A 16,585-nucleotide genomic window follows, 5' to 3' on the forward strand; every position below is an offset into this window, starting at 1 on the left:
TAGGAAATATACTCTTTTTTTTTTTCAAAATAATACATATGCCAGAGGAATTGGAACAGGATTACTGTGTGGGGGAGCTGATGACAGGGACTGGGAATACGTTAAGAGGCAGCATAATGTCTAATGATTCCCAATATGCCAAAGCCACTATGGCTTGAAACCAAATTAGCCATTTTAATCTAATATGTATTTTCCTACAAGAAAATTGTAGAATTATAAATTTAGAACATAATGGCAAGCATAAATGTAAGAAATACAGATTTTTATAATTTCATATAGTATTTAAGAAACACTACTTGGAAAATGGGATAAGCATCATAATGGGTAAAAATTGGCTAAGAGACCACAATTAAGACCGGAATACTAAATGATGCCTCAGCTCGTGAAAGGAGCACTATCAGAATCCCACTTAATGTCTTCATTACTAATATGCAGCAAAGGTGGAAACTCATTCAGTGTGTGAATGGTCTCTAAACGTGTAGATGTGGCCGGGGCAGGAACGCCGTAGAAAAATAGATGGATGGGTTAGAAACAATACAACCTAATTAGGCAGATCAGGGAGAGCAAATGGAAACATCAAAAAAGAGAAAAATGAAGTAAGACAAATGAGGAAAATTGAAAGTTACTGTCAATATTTTTTAAGGGAAAAAAAATCCAACAGATAAAGGGGAATGTCACCAGCACAAGTAGGAATGATGAAGACTGAGGATGTAGGAAGCTAATTACTCTATAAGTAAGCGGTATATGGTTCTCAGAATATTCAATACCCCATCAGAAAAATGCATGGAATGCTCGCACCAAGTCTTTTGAGAATGATCATAATCACAGTTACTCACAGGGAAGAGATTACTGGTAACACTGGCTGTGAAGGAGCTTTTATCAAGTAAGAGTTTTACCTGAAAATAGCAGAAAATAATACATAGGAAAGAAAATACTAGAGGGTGGATGGAGACTGAATTATGGAGAAAGGTTGAAGTTGGGGGCATCTAAAAGTTTAAGGGACAGCAGCTTTCTGACCAAGAACATCTTGTTTGTGAGCCCTGTACACCAAGTGGAAGAAGAGTAAGTTTCTTTAAAAAAATCCATAATACTTTGAATATATTCTTCAAGAATTTCATATTGTATACAATGTATTTGATTCTATCTACCCTACCCCTCCCAGACCTCCAACACCATTACATCCCCACCACCTACCACTGTATACTGTGACCACCCCCTCCTACAGCCACCCCATCACCTATATCCCCTCACAGCTTTTTTTTTTTTTTTTTGTTTTTCGAGACAGGGTTTCCCTGTAGTTTCTAGAGCCTGTCCTGGAGCTAGCTCTTGTAGACCAGGCTGGCCTCGAACTCAGAGATCCACCTGCCTTTGCCTCCCGAGTGCTGGGATTAAAGGCGTGCGCCACCACCGCCCGGCCCCCCTCACAGCTTTGAGGAGAGGAAGAGATTTCCTATCTAAGATACAGGAAAAGGACCTGAGAAACTACAAAGCAAAATACCACTGGGAGGATGCTTATCTGTTGCAGGGAAGAAGGTGAACTTAAATGTACCACTTGGCCTCTGCACTTTATCTGGAGATCCCCTTAAGTCTTCCAGGCACCTAGATCCAAAGGTGAACATGTAGGCTCTCCTATATGCTGAGAGAAATATTCCTGGTTTAGAAGATCCCAAATATTGGGGCTGTGGACCCAGACCCTGAATTTCCTGTAAATAACCTTTTATGCTTACAGCTGCTCTGAGCAAAACAACTGTTCTTCCTGGGTCTGAGCACAAGACCCTCAGGAGGTCCTGATGGCAGGGGAGTGGTTTCTGGTGGGTTTGGCTAGAGCATGGCTATCAGTTAAGGATCCATATATAAGCTTCTCCGGTACACAATAAAGGTGGCATTTTTGTTTCAAGGATGACCTGTGTCTCTGTCTCTGTGTGTTTGTGTGTTTAAATCTCCAGGCCCTTTGCCCGGCTAGCGGATGGTCCTGTAGTGCAGACCCTGCACTACAGGTGAAGTACCATAGTACCGTAGTAGTAGTAGTACGGACAGTACACCCAAACCAGTATCTGAGCTCACGTTGCTCATCTTGGTGGCCCTTAGATATCTAAATTCCTTTGGATTTAGACTGTTCAACTTTCTTATGTCTTCTTGGCAGATACAAGAAGAAAGCACATAAATTAAGTGAGACTCAATCTCTCAGATAAGACAAGATAATTCTGGTCCATGATCCCTTGAATCCTCTAAGGCCCCATGAGATCAACATGAAAGAGATGTATTAATGGCTTTATTTCAGAAAGTTAAGTTTAATTCAATTGAACTATAAGCTACTTGAATGCATGATCTATACATGACTGTAGTAACGCAACTCCTGGCACTAGCTTACCTAAGCCACTAAACCATAATGACCATGTTGAAGGTACTTCTTAAAGAAAGAGAATTTACAAATGGAAACTACTTTGAAACTTAATCTCTAAGCTAAAAATATACTTCAATTATTATTTTTGAAAGCTTCCCTATCACAGTGACCGGATGACAGCCGCCTCTCTGCTCAGCAGGATCTTGCTCTTCAGAGGGCCCTTACATCTCCCCACCCATACGACCTGGCCATTTACACTGGACAGAGAGGGGAACCAAGCCATCAGTGACTTCAGAAGACATGAGTGAGGCAATGCCACATGTCAAAGAGGAGCTGCCTTTCAGGATATAACATGGAGTGTGAGAACAAGAAGGGTCATGGGAGATGGCCTCGAGAGGGAGAGAACTGGAGGTGTTCTTGAAGAAGTCACACCAGCAGGCAGTAAGAGGAGGAGGTAAGGCAGGAATGAAGTAAAGGGGCTTTGAGGGTGGAGTAGGAATGGATAAACGTTCTATGATGTGCCGACGCTGGTTCTACGGTTCAGTAATGGCGACACTTGTGCTTTAGATGGATGGTTTTACGTAGATCCCTTGGAGCCCAAGAACCTCCATCTGTAGCATCTAGCATAGCTCGCCATTATTTAAACAACGCTTTCTTGAGATATTAAAGGATGAAAAACAGGTCGCCAACTTTAAATAAGTCCAGGCTTCCAGACTGGAGAGGAGAATGCAGGAGGTTAAGATGAGAGCGTGAGTCCAAATGGGGCATGGAGAGAAAACTTTCCCCAAAGTGTCAATGATTGAAGTGAATTTTGAACTAGCTAAGCAGACAAGAGCTAATAGTCAACTACAATTCTTTTGAAAAAGAATAATGTTTGCCTATGACAGGTACTCAATTCAGATTTGTTAAGTATGTTTAGCTTATTTTGATTTCTAGACTGGGAGCTACTTCTTACCATATTTGTTTTGTCAACTAAAAAGATAAATCTATCCATATTAGGATACAAGGGCATAATCTTTAGAAAAATATTGTATAGGGCTGGAGAGATGGCTGCTCTTCCAGAGATCCTGAGTTCAATTCCCAGCAACCAATGGTGGCTCATGACCATCTCTAATGAGATCTGGTACCCTCCTCTTCTGGCTTGCAGGCATATGTGCAAACAACATTTTATACATAATAAATAAATCTTTAAAAAATATTGTATCTTGGGGACTGGAGATACGGATCAATGGTTAATGTTGCTCTTGCAGAGGACTCAGATTAACTCCCAGCAACCAAATAATGACTCACAACTGTCTATATTTCCAGTTCCAGGGGATCTGATGTCTTCTTCTGGCCTCATTGGGCACAAGGAAAGCATGTGGTGCACACACACACACAAACACACACACACACATATGCAGGCAGAACACTTACACACATAAACTAAAAGAAAAAAAATTGAATATCAGAACGAGACATGGTTGTAATCCTTGTATTTAAGAGGCAGAAGCAGGTAGATCTCTGAGTTTGAGGCCAGGCTGGTCTATACAGAGCATTCAGTTCAGTCAGGGCTCCACAGTGAGACCTTGTCTCAAAAGAAAAGTCTTAGGGTATACACTCATAATTTTTCCAATTATGTGGCATCTTCTCGCTCTATTTATTTCCATAGCCAAAGTTTTAAGAACCTTCAAAAAGAGTTTATTCTGCTCACTTGAAATATGTATGTATTTTAGCATAAAATATACTTGGCATATCCTAACATAATTGGATAGCTACGCCTTGCAAAAACTTGATTTCTTTTTAATCAAATTTTTAGAACCATACTGGGTTTCTTGCCAGGGCTGCAATAGTGTGCAATAAATACATCATTAGATCAATGGTGGTCTGATGATAGATTACTCGAAAGACATTTCCAGCCAAGAAGAATAAGATCAGACGTCTCATTGTGCAAAGATTAATAAAATATTGTTTAAAACATAGATACCAAGTTAATATAACAGGGAAGGAAACATTGCAAAACAGAACGAGAACAGCCAGGGGTTTATGATGTAGTGGTATTGATCATGGATTTTCCTGAGCACTTGAGACCAGCCACACTATTATATATGCCTCGGATTAGACCTTGAGATGAGAAGGGGAAAAAGTTATAAAAAGAAGAAACCAGGGGAAGGCCTGCTGCTACAATAAATTATTAAAAGCAAGCAGGGTGAGTGGGTTGTGAAGACAACAAGGAACAGAATCAATGCCCGCAAGAAACCCCAAACCATGCCCACTTCTACACACTTCTCACCACTCTGTCTGGCATTTCACTAGAGGTATTTCTTTCCCACACAGTCCCCGCCCCACCCCCACCCTGACCCTTCACTCTCGGCCTAGTTCCTTTTTCAGAGCTAAGCATTTGTTTTCCTCATGTAACCCAGGCTCTGCTGTCTGTAGTCATGTTTTCAGCTTGTATTAGCGGTGTCTGTGAGGACACAGATGAGTGCATCTGTCACTCCATTCGTCTGGACCTTAAATATAACACGGATGCTGTAAGCCGGGGATACTGAGTAGGAAACACATATCAGTATCACTTCAGCATCCTCCTCCACCATTTTCCTTTCTCCTCATTGCTGAAGCCACAAAGCCAATGCCACACTAAGACTTTTTCTAGCTCAGTAACTACTTTCTACAGGAAAATACTACTAGACTGGCAAACAGAGGGACTCAAAGGAGGACTTGGGGAGAACAGTGAAGATGGTTAAAATTTCTCTGTTAGGAGATGTTAGGAGAACAGATTGACTTGAAAAGTGAACATTTTCTTTCCTTTAAATGATTTCACTATGGGAATAAGGGTAAAGAAAAAAGGGTCAAACACTTGAAAAGAATTTATCAAATGAAAGTTAGATGCCAAAAGGCAGCCATGGTTAAAAAAAAAAAAAAAAAGAATTGTTGCATTGAAGCTTGTAATGACCTATGGCCCAGTTCCAAAAAAAGGCAGCATTCTACTGTGGCTGCCTGCTTTTTCTTTCCTTTTCCTTCCTTCCTTCCTTCCTTCCTTCCTTCCTTCCTTCCTTCCTTCCTTCCTGCCTTCCTTCCTTCCTTTCTCTCTTTCTGTCTGCCTGTCTGTCCAACTTCTGTCCAGAAGTCAATGCCATTGTGTGTCCGGGGCTGTGGTATACCTCAGGTTGGATAGCCACTCTAAATCCATCAACTCATGTGGAACCTGGGAAAACGGAATGTAAGTAATAATTTTGTTAGCGTGAAGACAGTAGTATTAGTGTAACATGACAACAGACAAAAATAGTGCAAGGCTAAAACGCAAGTCCAAAGAATTCCTCATGTAGGCTTTGTCCCCAATTGTGCTCCGTGACCTTTAGCAAACATTAGTCTCTCCATGTCAAGGTTGACTAATTAAGCTCAGGGTCACCCAAACAATTATCATATGTGCTGGCTGACTTTATAAGTTTTCCTTATAAAGTCAAATCCAATAAAAGGAAAAATGTAAAGACAATGGTTAAAACAAATAAAAAAGCATTATGACAAACTAAACAAAGGCAGCTCACAGTATTAGGCCAACATATCACTTATGGGTATTATCTTCAAACATGAAAGACAGAATCCAAGTATTATCCTTTTGTGGCTGCTGTTTGCTCATCTGTCACTAAGTGGGAAAAAAAATCATTGTCCTCCAAAGATTAAGTGACCTATCAAATGCCAAGTGTTCTCCTATACAGAAATCGCTCTGTAAAGGTCTCTGTGATAATCCAATAGTCTGGAACTATATAATTTCAGTGTCTCAATCTATCTATATCCTTTTCTCATCTAGGAAGTAAATATTCTCAACATTTCTGACCTCCAAGAATTCTTTTTTTTTTTAACTTGAACAGTAGAGAGGGCAACTTCTGATAGAGATCCATTCTCTTTCAAATATTACCTAAGAGTCTAATGTAGAGAATTTTATCAGTATAAAATAGAACAGAGCACACACACTGGGATCAGAAGGTAAATTAACAAAACCTAACCAGTAATAATTTATAAATAAAAACTAACACTGATTTCAGTAAGAATGCAGGTAGCAATCAAATTTCAACCCATTTCTGTGGTGATGAGAAATTTTACCCAATTCACGGGACAGCGGTAACTTTCAGAACGTGAGTATTGTGGCGAGTGGAGCTCATGGCTGGTCATTCAAGTCACTACAGTTTGCCAAGAAAACACTTGAGTTTGGTTAGGTCTGTACAATCCCTGACTATATGCACGCTTCCGTCCTATCACCAAGAGATATGATAGGCCTCCCCTTTCATCCTTCAGGGGAAATGATCGACAACGTGTTTTAGGACTGCCCAAATCATCCCAGAGCATCCCAGAATCAAATGGTCAGCAACGTGTATTAGGACTGCCCAAATCATCCCAGAGCATCCCAGAATCAAATGGTCAACAACGTGTATTAGGACTGGCCAAATCATCCGAGAACGTCCCAGAATCACAAGTACAGAAGCAGAGAGTGGATGAGAACCAAGGCCGAGGAGAGGAATTAAATTATTTTGCTTCTCCAGGAAGACTTCCTTAACACTGGGGCCAGTTTGGAATAGGAATGATTGAAGATAACAGGCTCAGGACAAAAGAGTCCCATAGTTGAGGAGAGAGTTAATAAACTAACAATTCCATAAGGCTAGCAAATACCAAATTTATGAATAATCAATTATTATCTTATATCATAAACACAATTCCACTATTTCTTGAAGTATGTTCTAGAGGTCCCTTATACCACAACTTGTCTTGAGTGCTTGGAAATGCAGATTCCTAAGCTACCCTGGGCCCCGGAACTGAATTCCTGGACAAGAACTGAATTTCCAAGAAGCCACTCAGTTCATTTGGATGATTCATGTGAAGCTAGGAGGTTCTGTATAGCCCTTCACAAATTTAGACATATATATTTGGGATTTACATATTTTCTCCCAAATGTTTATGTACCATAAAAATGAAAATACTTATGTTGAGTTTTTCAAACCAACTTCAATTTATAATGAACACCACTATTAAGATGTAATTAAGAACATAAAATTATTGTGAAAAAGATCAACGATGCTTCTTGAAAGTATTGACTTTATTGTCATTAAAAGTAACTATACTATTAAAGGAATTTATAGCTTTTTAAAGTATCAGTCACTTGCCTGCAGGAACTTATTAAGCTGTTGTAATAACACTCCTCCCATACCTTTTTAGTCATCAGAAATTTTATGATAAAGCCTTTTTATTATTTTTAAACTACAAATTGTGAACCATTGTTACTAGTGATTAGGGCAAATTTAAACTTATTTCCAGCATATAAATTCCTGAAGGCACGTTTCATTGGAATTACTAAGGCAATCTTGACTTCCACATTGGCAATAAAGTTCTATTTACTTCTGTTAAAGTGTGTGTGAGAATGTTTGCGTGTGTGTATGTGTGTGTGTTCAAAACAATTTATTTTCAGTGCATTCTCTGAAGCAAAAGAAAATAGTTTGTGATATACATGTCCCTGCAAGACTGTAAACCAGCCTTACTGGCGACATGACAACCACATTTCTTCTCAGGGAATTATTTTTTTCCCCTCTTGTAATTCCCCCTCCTCAAATTATGGCTACAACTATCTCAGAAAAGCCAGTTGCTCCTTTCTAGAGACATCATTCCTTTCATATCCCTCAATAAAACTGCAAGTCCAGGCCAAATAATGGACGAAAATAGAAGTCAGGAGGAAGGCTTTGTTTGTAGCGGTGCTGTTTTGCTAAGGGTTGCCCCCTACCCACGATCCACCCCGGTGCTCTGGCTGAAGGGTACATGCTATGTTTTAACAGATGGGCTGGCTGGCGGCTGCTGGGCTGTAAAACAGGAACGTGGAATCTGCACTGAGTAGCATTGAACTGAGTGCTTGTAAAGTTCACGGACACGTACTGACCCAGACAGACCCGACAGATGCTGACATGCTTACACACACACACACACACACACACACACACACACACACACACACACGATCACATACCTCCTAGCTAAGAGGGTTCATCTCTGTAATCCAGGGGAAGTTCAAGGCTGAGTTAATACTTCATTTATTTCTACCCCTATCAATCCTGCACATATATACAGACGCTTTGATATATGTATATGTATCTCACATCTACTACATAAATCAACGTTTTATATATTTTAAAATACCAAACTGCTCCTAACTCCTGATCCATCTCTCTCTAGTACTCTTAATAAGCTCTCACGCATATCAAATAAGAATAACAAGACAATACTGCCCTGAATTCTATTTAGTTCATACAGGATATAAGCGTTATCTATGCAGCTGCCCTCAGAAAAACAATCAGCTTTTACCACAAGAGAGGTAAGGAAGAAAAAAAAAAAATGCAACGCAGGCTTAATCACAAACGAAGTGTCAGGTTTAACCTTGAATCCTCTATTGTCAGTTCCTGCCACAACTTCAACACTTCAACACACAGGTGCTTAAACAAACACCACCAAACCAGACTGGCATACTCTCAGCCTGGCCTTAGCCTCTAAGCTCCCTGCTGGTCCTAACCAAGTTCCTCAGACACACCTTGTTGTGGATGTGGAGGTCTGCGCACCCCAGGAAGAGGGGCGCCCAGTCAAGGGTTGACAGGAAGCAAATACTTTCCAAACTTTAACGTTCAGTACGGCTGTCAATTTCTTCGGATCAGCAGAGTACGTAAGGGGCCTGCTGAGGTCCCCGGAGGGTCCTTCCAATTCTCTCTTGGAACGCGACCGTCGCTCGCAGCGCACGCCCGCTCGGGCGCCGGTTAATGTTTAGAAACCAGTCGCAGCCATCTAGGAACTGCTGTGTGCTCACCCAGGCGTCCCTGAGCTCCGTGTCGCCGCCGCAGAGGGGCAGGGGCGCGCCCGGGACCTAAGGGTGACTGCCACCAACGCCAAGTCGGTGCCGACGCACAGTCGCGTCCCGGGCCGAGTTGGGATGCTTTGAAAACCAGAAGTTCGGAAGCCGGGACGCTGGCAGCAAGTAAGTGTCCCCTGCTTTGCCCAGCCCTCCCACGGTCGCCACGCTCCCACCCACTAGCACCGACGCCGTCCCCTGCTCGCTGGCAAAGCGGCGCCGAGGAGCGGCTTGCACGACGCGGCCACTCACCCTCCTGGCCCAGTGCAGACGCCAAATCCACGCCCCTGCTGCAGATCCTCAATCCCAAGTTTCCACGAAACGCCTGCTGCTTGCGCCCCGCAAGACCTGGGCTCATTGGAGCTAGTGGGGCACCTGACGGGGATCGCCGCAAGCCCGGCGGCCGCCCGGCTCAGCAGTCGCCCAGAGCGCGCTGACAATTCACGGACCCGCTCAGCGAATGAGGCGGAACGCCGCGCAGAGCTGACTAGGCGCCTGGGGGGCGGGGCCGTGGGGCGTGGTCTTCCTCGGGCCAGCCCCCGTAAGGCGGGGCGTCCACTAGCATCTGACTGGCGTTGTCCATAGCCAATGGTCGGGAAAGCAGGACTCTTGAAGGCCGTGGGTGGTGCCTACCGCGTGGTCCCGCCCCTCGGTCACTGTCCTATCGCTTACGGCCGAGCGTTGGCGGTTGTGAAGTGCGGTGGTGGTCGTGGCCGCTGCTACTCCATCGTGGCCTGATGCGGTGGGGTCGCCCCGGGAACGAGGCTGCTGTCAGAGAAGGCCCTTGCTGCTGACAGACGGCTGGAGCTCCCAGAGCCGTCGCGAGTGGGCATGCCGCGGAGAACAACCCTAGTATCTGGAGGTGCGGGACTTGGCCCCAAAGATGCCGCAGCCGTCTGAGGACTCTGAGTACCCATGGGGGCGAGTCCCACCAGATTCAACCCTACTGGAAATGGCTCTAAGCTCCGAGAGGAAAACACTGTGGTCAACCTCCGGGAAAGTGCAAAGCAAGACTCTCTCTCCCTTTTCCTCGACGCAGCTAGGGACCCTTTGCAAAAGCCTGATTTTTCTCACGCCCCAAGGCGCCCCACGCACTTCCCATCCTCCCCAGTAGGTTCTGCTGCTGTCTGCTTGATCCTCCAGGAATATCGAGAGGCCAGAATCATCCATCTTTTTGGACAGAAAACCGCAGAGCAAGCTACATCTGTCGGATTCTGCGTTCTCCTTTCTCCCCTTCGGAAATCCTTGATTCCGGTGAAGAAATGAAGCAGCTTATAGTTGAAAGTGCGTTGGGAGCCTTTAGGTTGTTGTCAACTTACTTCCGCTGCTGCAGTCGTGCCAGAATGGTCTTTTTGGCCAGGTTTGAAGGCTGTACACACACACAGGACTGGGGATCTAAGGGAATGTACAGTCAGAAGCACATACTTGAGTATTGCTGTCTAATTAAGGCTTAAAATATAAGCATGTCCTAGACTGTCCTCTGATGTGAGGTACAGCCTATCCGGCCTAGACCTGTACCCATCACCTAACTCGTGTCAACAGAAATGCACAACAGAACAGAAAGAAGCCAACTTTGCTGCTGTTCTGCCATTCACAGGCCCCCACCGCACCCCACCTCTTTCTTGTGCTTGCAACCCAAGCGCTTCAGATCACTGTCTCCGTTCTGAGAAATCCTAAAGGGTCTCTGTAGTCACTCAGTACAGGTGAGAGCACTGCAGGTGTCATTTCAATGGCCACCTGGCTGCCACAAGTCCCTGCATCGCACAAGCTCATTGCAATATGATGTTTTACTCTTTTGGCTTTTTGAGGGGCTCACCACCCAGCTGCCAAATAAGTCACACAGAGAGGCTTATTCTTAGTTATGAAGGCCTGGCCTTAGCTTGGCTTGTTTCTAGCCTGCTTTTTTTAACTTATTCCATCTACCTTTCGCCTCTGGAAATTTATCTTTTCTTAGTTCGGTATATCTTACTTTTACGTTTATTCTGTGGCTGTCTGAGTGGCTGACCCCTAGTGTCCTCTCTCCTCCTCTTCTTGCTCCTCCCAGAGTTCTCCTTCTATTTATACTCTCTACCTGCTAGCCCCGCCTACCCTTTCTCCTGCCTCGCTATTGGCCGTTCAGCTCTTTATTAAAGCATCAGGTGTTTTAGACAGGCAAAGAATCACAGCTCCACAGAGTTAAACAAATGCAAGCATAAACAAAAGCAACAGAGCTTCACATCAGTAAACAAATGTCCCACAGCATAAACAAAAGGAACACACCTTAAAATAACATATTACTGAATAAAATAATATCAATAATAATACAACAGCTCATGTCTCTTGAGAAGGTTCTGATGACGTCACCAGGGAGAAGGACGGTAAAGGGCCAACTTCCCACTGGCAGGGAGTGGAAAGGCACCTGCAGCAGGCAAGGCTGCAGTTGTTAGGTGAGTTCTGGCATGGGTTGTTTTGAACTCTGTGGGAAGAGGTCCAGAGGCAGGTTGTCAGAGGGGGGAAAGTCCTTAGCAGGCTGTTAGGAATTAATGATGCCACGCCGGAACCAAAAGACTGGGGTTTAATGCCAGCAGAAACTGAGAAGCTGCAGAGTGACTAAGGAGAACGGCCTTTGCCTATAAAAACTTAGAGGTAGGGGCTGGAGAGATGGCTCGGTGGTTAAGAGCATTGCCTGCTCTTCCAAAGGTCCTGAGTTCAATTCCCGGCAACCACATAGTGGCTCACAACCATCTGTAATGGGGTCTGGTGCCCTCTTCTGGCCTGCAGACATGCACACAGACAGAATATTGTATACATAATAAATAAATATTTAAAAAAAAAACTTAGAGGTAGAGAAGATTAATAGACTATAGGAATCTCTGTTCCTGTTGGGGTGGAGTGGGATTGGGGTGGGGACAGGTCTGGGGATATCAGACAAGAGGAAAGCAGGCCCAGAAGACCACTCTTCGGTTGTAGTCACGTGTCAGTCGGGTTTTGTCGCTGTGACAAATGCCGAGAAAGTGTGCCGTATAAGGAGGAAGGGTTTACATTGGCTTACAGTTACGGTGGTACAAGTTCATGGTCTCTGGACCTCTTTGGGCCTGAGACAGCATGGTGCCTCATAGTAGAAGGACTAGATAGAACAACGCCACATACTTCAGTGGTGACCAAGAATGGGGGGTGGGCAGAGAAGGAAGATGGATTGACGTGCCCTAATGTCCTGACTTCCAGTGGGCCCTGCCTCAGTAAGGTTCTACCACTTTTCTATTGTGCTGCAGGCCGGACTCGCCCACCCCCACCCCCAGCCCTACCGTGGGTCTTTGATCCAAACTAGAGTTAGCAGGAGCACTCCGTTCTTTTGAAACCATGCTCTTCTGTCTGCTTTCAAGACCCTCTAGAAGCCTTTCCACTGAAGCTGCCATGAAGCAGCGTCTTTGACTGGGGTAATAGACTAGGAAGCTCCCAGGGAAGAAATGGATGTCTTTGGACCCTGTCCATTCACACTGTGAATGTAACTGGAGAAGCTTGCTTGCAGTACCCGTCACAATCACCCCTGGTAAGGGCTTTTCTCAGGTGCTAATTGTTAGTTTAAAAGTCATCTTTGGGCTGTTAGGATGGCTAAGACAGTAAGATACTTGCTACTAAGCCTGAATCTCTGAGTTCTATCCCTGGGCCCCACTTAGGGGAAGAGAACTTATGCCTCCTCAAATTGACCTCTGACCTCTACATGTGCACCATGGCACTGGCATGCACATGTGTACACATATACAAACAAATGTAATATTGAAGAAGTTAAAAGTCACGTTGGTCAATGGACTACTACACAGCAGAAAAAAATAACGATATATTGAATTTTGCAGGAAAAGGGATGGAGCTAGAAAACATCATTTTGAGTGAGGTAACCCAGACACAGAAAGACAATTATCACATATACTCACTCATAGGTGGTTTTTAAACATAAAGCAAAGAAAGCCAGCCCACAAACCACGATCCCTGAGAACTTAGACAACAATGCAGACACTAAGAGAGACTTACATAGATCTAATCTACATGGGAAGTAGACAAAGACAAGATCTCCTGAGTAAATTGGGAGCATGGGGACCTTGGGGGAAGGTTGAAAGGGGGAGGGGAAAGACAGGGAGGGGAGCAGAGAAAAATGTAGAGCTCAATAAAAATAAAAAAATACAAAATAAAAAACGATAATTTTTTTAAAAAGATAAAAGAATGGGTGGTATCTTTGTTAAGGTTTCTGTCGCTGTGATTTATAATCAAAATGACCAAAGCAGCTTGGGGAGGAAAAGTTTGTTTCATCTTAGAGTTTATATTTCACCATTCACAGAAGTCAGGGCAGGAACATGGAGGTAAGAACAGATGCAGGAGCCACAGACGTTTACTGGCTTGCTTTGCTCATGGCTTGCTCAGCTTGTTTTCTTAAACCATCCAAGTTTTCTTAAACCAATCCAGTAGAGGCACCACCCACGATGGGCTGAGCCCTGCTACATCAATCTCTCAGGAAAACCCCTCCCAGGCTTGCCTAGGAGCTGATCCTATCTAGGTGTACCAAAACTAGCCAACACAGATGACATGGAAAAAAACTTACTGAATTATTTTCACATTTATCCTTTTATAAAAAAAAATTGAGGCTAGAATGTATACATTTCCCCCTTCCCTTTCCTCCCTCCAGATGCTTCCATTTGCTCCACTTTGCTTTTCTTCAAACCCGTGGCCTCTGTTTCTCTAATTGTTATCACATACATATATTCATATACATATCTACTCCTAAATGTAATCTGTTGACGCCAGATAATGCTACTTGTATGTGTTTTTTTCAGAGCTGACCATTTGACACTGGACAACCAATTGGCTTCACACCATCTTTTATTGTTTGCAGTTTTCTACAAGAGCCGATCACTTAGACACAAGACGGAACATTCCTTTAGCTGCTGGCTCCCAAAACCCTACTGCGATTGGGTTACCCTGATATTCTAGGAAGGGAAACAAGATCTCTTCCTATTTCAGGAACTCAGGCTAACACTGCCTGTAGGAAACCAAAAGAAAACCCAAAAGTCTGGCTGCAAAAGTCATTTGTTTACCTCCAGCCTATTTCCTAAAATTGCTTTCGAAAATTTAAAGGGGTGAGAACGTTTGTGGAATGCCTTAAAGGTGAGAAAATGGTATAGCTGAGTTGGATGGCAGATCTGCTTTTAGACTTTTGAGAATTCTGTACTCTGATTTTATGTTGTCCTAGTTTGTAATCCCACTATAAGTGAATGAGGCTTCAAGTTTTCCACATTCTGGCCGGCATTTTTGTTACCTGCTTTATTGGTTTTAGCCATTCTGACTGGGGTGAGATAAAATCTCACATAGTTTTAATTTGCATTTTTCTAATTGCTAAGGATGTTGAACACTCTTAAAGGTAATTTCTCAGCCATTTTTCTTCTTTTGAGAACTCTAGATATGCAGCCCATTTTTAAATTAGGTTATTTGTTTTCTTATTTTTTTTTTCTTGCCAGGTGGTGGTGGCGCATGCTTTTAATCTCAGCACTCAGAAAACAGAGGCAGGCAGATCTCTGTGAGTTTGAGGCCAGCCTGGTCCACAAGAACTAGTTCCAGGACAGGCTCCAAAGCTACAAAGAAACCCTGTCTCGAAAAACAAACAAACAAACAAACACCCCCCCCCCCAAAATTTCTTTATGTATTCTGAATAGCAATCCTCTATCAGACGATTAGCTGCAAAGGCTCCCTCCCACTTTGCAGTCTTCCTCTTCACTTGCTTGTTTCTTCTGTTATATAGAACTCTTTCAGTTCCATGAAGTCTCCTTCATCCTAAGGGAACGGAGTCCTAGTCTGAGACTCCTTCCCCACATCTCTACCTTAGAGGTTACTGTTTATGTTTTCTTCCAGAAGTTTTAGCATTTCATGTTTCCCATTGTGATCTTTGACCCATTCGCAGTTGATTTCAGGGTAACAGGTGTAAATCTAACTTTATTCTTCTCTGTGTGGACCTGCAACTTCCCCAGCACCACTTGGTGAAGATACTACCTTCTCTCCAGTGTGCACTTTTGACACCTTTATCAAATTCAAACATCATATGGCAATAGTTATGTGCAGTTGTATTTGGGTCTTTTATTTTGTTCCATTGGTCTATAGGTCTGTTTGTGTGCCAGGTACCATGCTGCCTTTACCACTATGACTATGTAATATGACTATAGCCACTCCAGCGTTGTTCTTTTTGCTCAAGATGGCTTTGGTTATCTGTAGTAACCAAATATGAATTTTAGGAAATTTTCTCTTTCTGTGAAGAGCATTTTGGGGATTTTAGCTGGGATTGCAATGAGTCTATGAATTGCTTTTGATGAGATGGTTGTTCTCACAATGTTAATTCTACCCATCTATGAACTTGGGGTGTCTTTCCATCTTTAGGGTCTACAACCTCTTCAGAAATTTAAAGGACTTGACATTCTACTCCAGAGATACTTGCTCTGCCATATTCATTGCTGCTCAATTCATAATAACTAAGGAACAGAAAAACCCAAACATCCTTCAATTGTTGAATGGATATGAATGAAGATATGATGCACACACACAGTGGAATTCTCTTCAGATGTAAACAAAAACAAAATTATGGAATTTACAGTTAAATGGACGGAAGTAGAAAATATTATGCTGAGTGAGACAACTTAAACTCAGAAAGACAAATGTCATATGTCCATCCCAGATCCCAGCCTGGTCTACAAAGTGAGTTCCAGGACAGCCAGGCCTGTTACACAAAGAAACACTCTCTCGACAAAAACAAAAGCAAAGACTAAAACAACAAAAACCAGATCCAAATCTCTGAATAAGTATATAACTTGGAGTAATTCCAGAAACTAGGAAAATAAGGGGACCAGGGATGTAGGAAGAGGCGTTCTAGGGAGGGGGACTGTAGGACACAGGTGCTATGAATGGGGAAGTAGAAAAATGGAGATTTAAGAAGAGGAGAGGGAGGGCAGCATAGCAGGAGAAGGATGGAGAAGAGATAAATAACACTAACGATATTTGAAAATGCCATAGGGAAACATTATCTTATGTTTACTTTAAAATACATGTATAATATATATTAAGTTATAAAGGTAAAAATGCTCACCCTAAGAAATCCATACGCTAGCTAATTAAAGCTAATTGAAAATAAGGCCCACTGATTAGGAGGGAATTCATGTCTGGTACTGTAAACCTATCCAACTCCCTGTGATTAGTGAGTGTTATTGACCCTAAAAGGAACCCACTGTGCCATTTTCCCGAAGCAGTACAATTTCTAACTGCGTTCTGAATATACATCTTTATACCCACAGGTAAGTAGACTTCGGAGAGCTCTTTTGCAGTGGATGGAGACTATTATAGACACTGACAATTGGTCAAAACGTAGAGAA

The 16,585-nt window shown here is 43.1% G+C and overlaps 1 protein-coding gene across 1 annotated transcript in view; it reads right to left on the reverse strand.

Moving 5' to 3' along the window:
• Positions 1 to 9,643, reverse strand: part of Marchf3 (membrane associated ring-CH-type finger 3) — a 144,888-nt gene extending 135,245 nt beyond the window's left edge. Inside the window, exon 1 of the mRNA XM_038330642.1 lies at positions 9,456 to 9,643. The gene's annotated coding sequence lies outside the window, so the exon portion shown is untranslated. The remainder of the gene's footprint in view (positions 1 to 9,455) is intronic.
• Between the last annotated feature and the right edge of the window lie 6,942 nt (positions 9,644 to 16,585).

Source organism: Arvicola amphibius, chromosome 5, assembly GCF_903992535.2.
Source record: "Arvicola amphibius chromosome 5, mArvAmp1.2, whole genome shotgun sequence".
NCBI lineage: Eukaryota > Metazoa > Chordata > Mammalia > Rodentia > Cricetidae > Arvicola > Arvicola amphibius.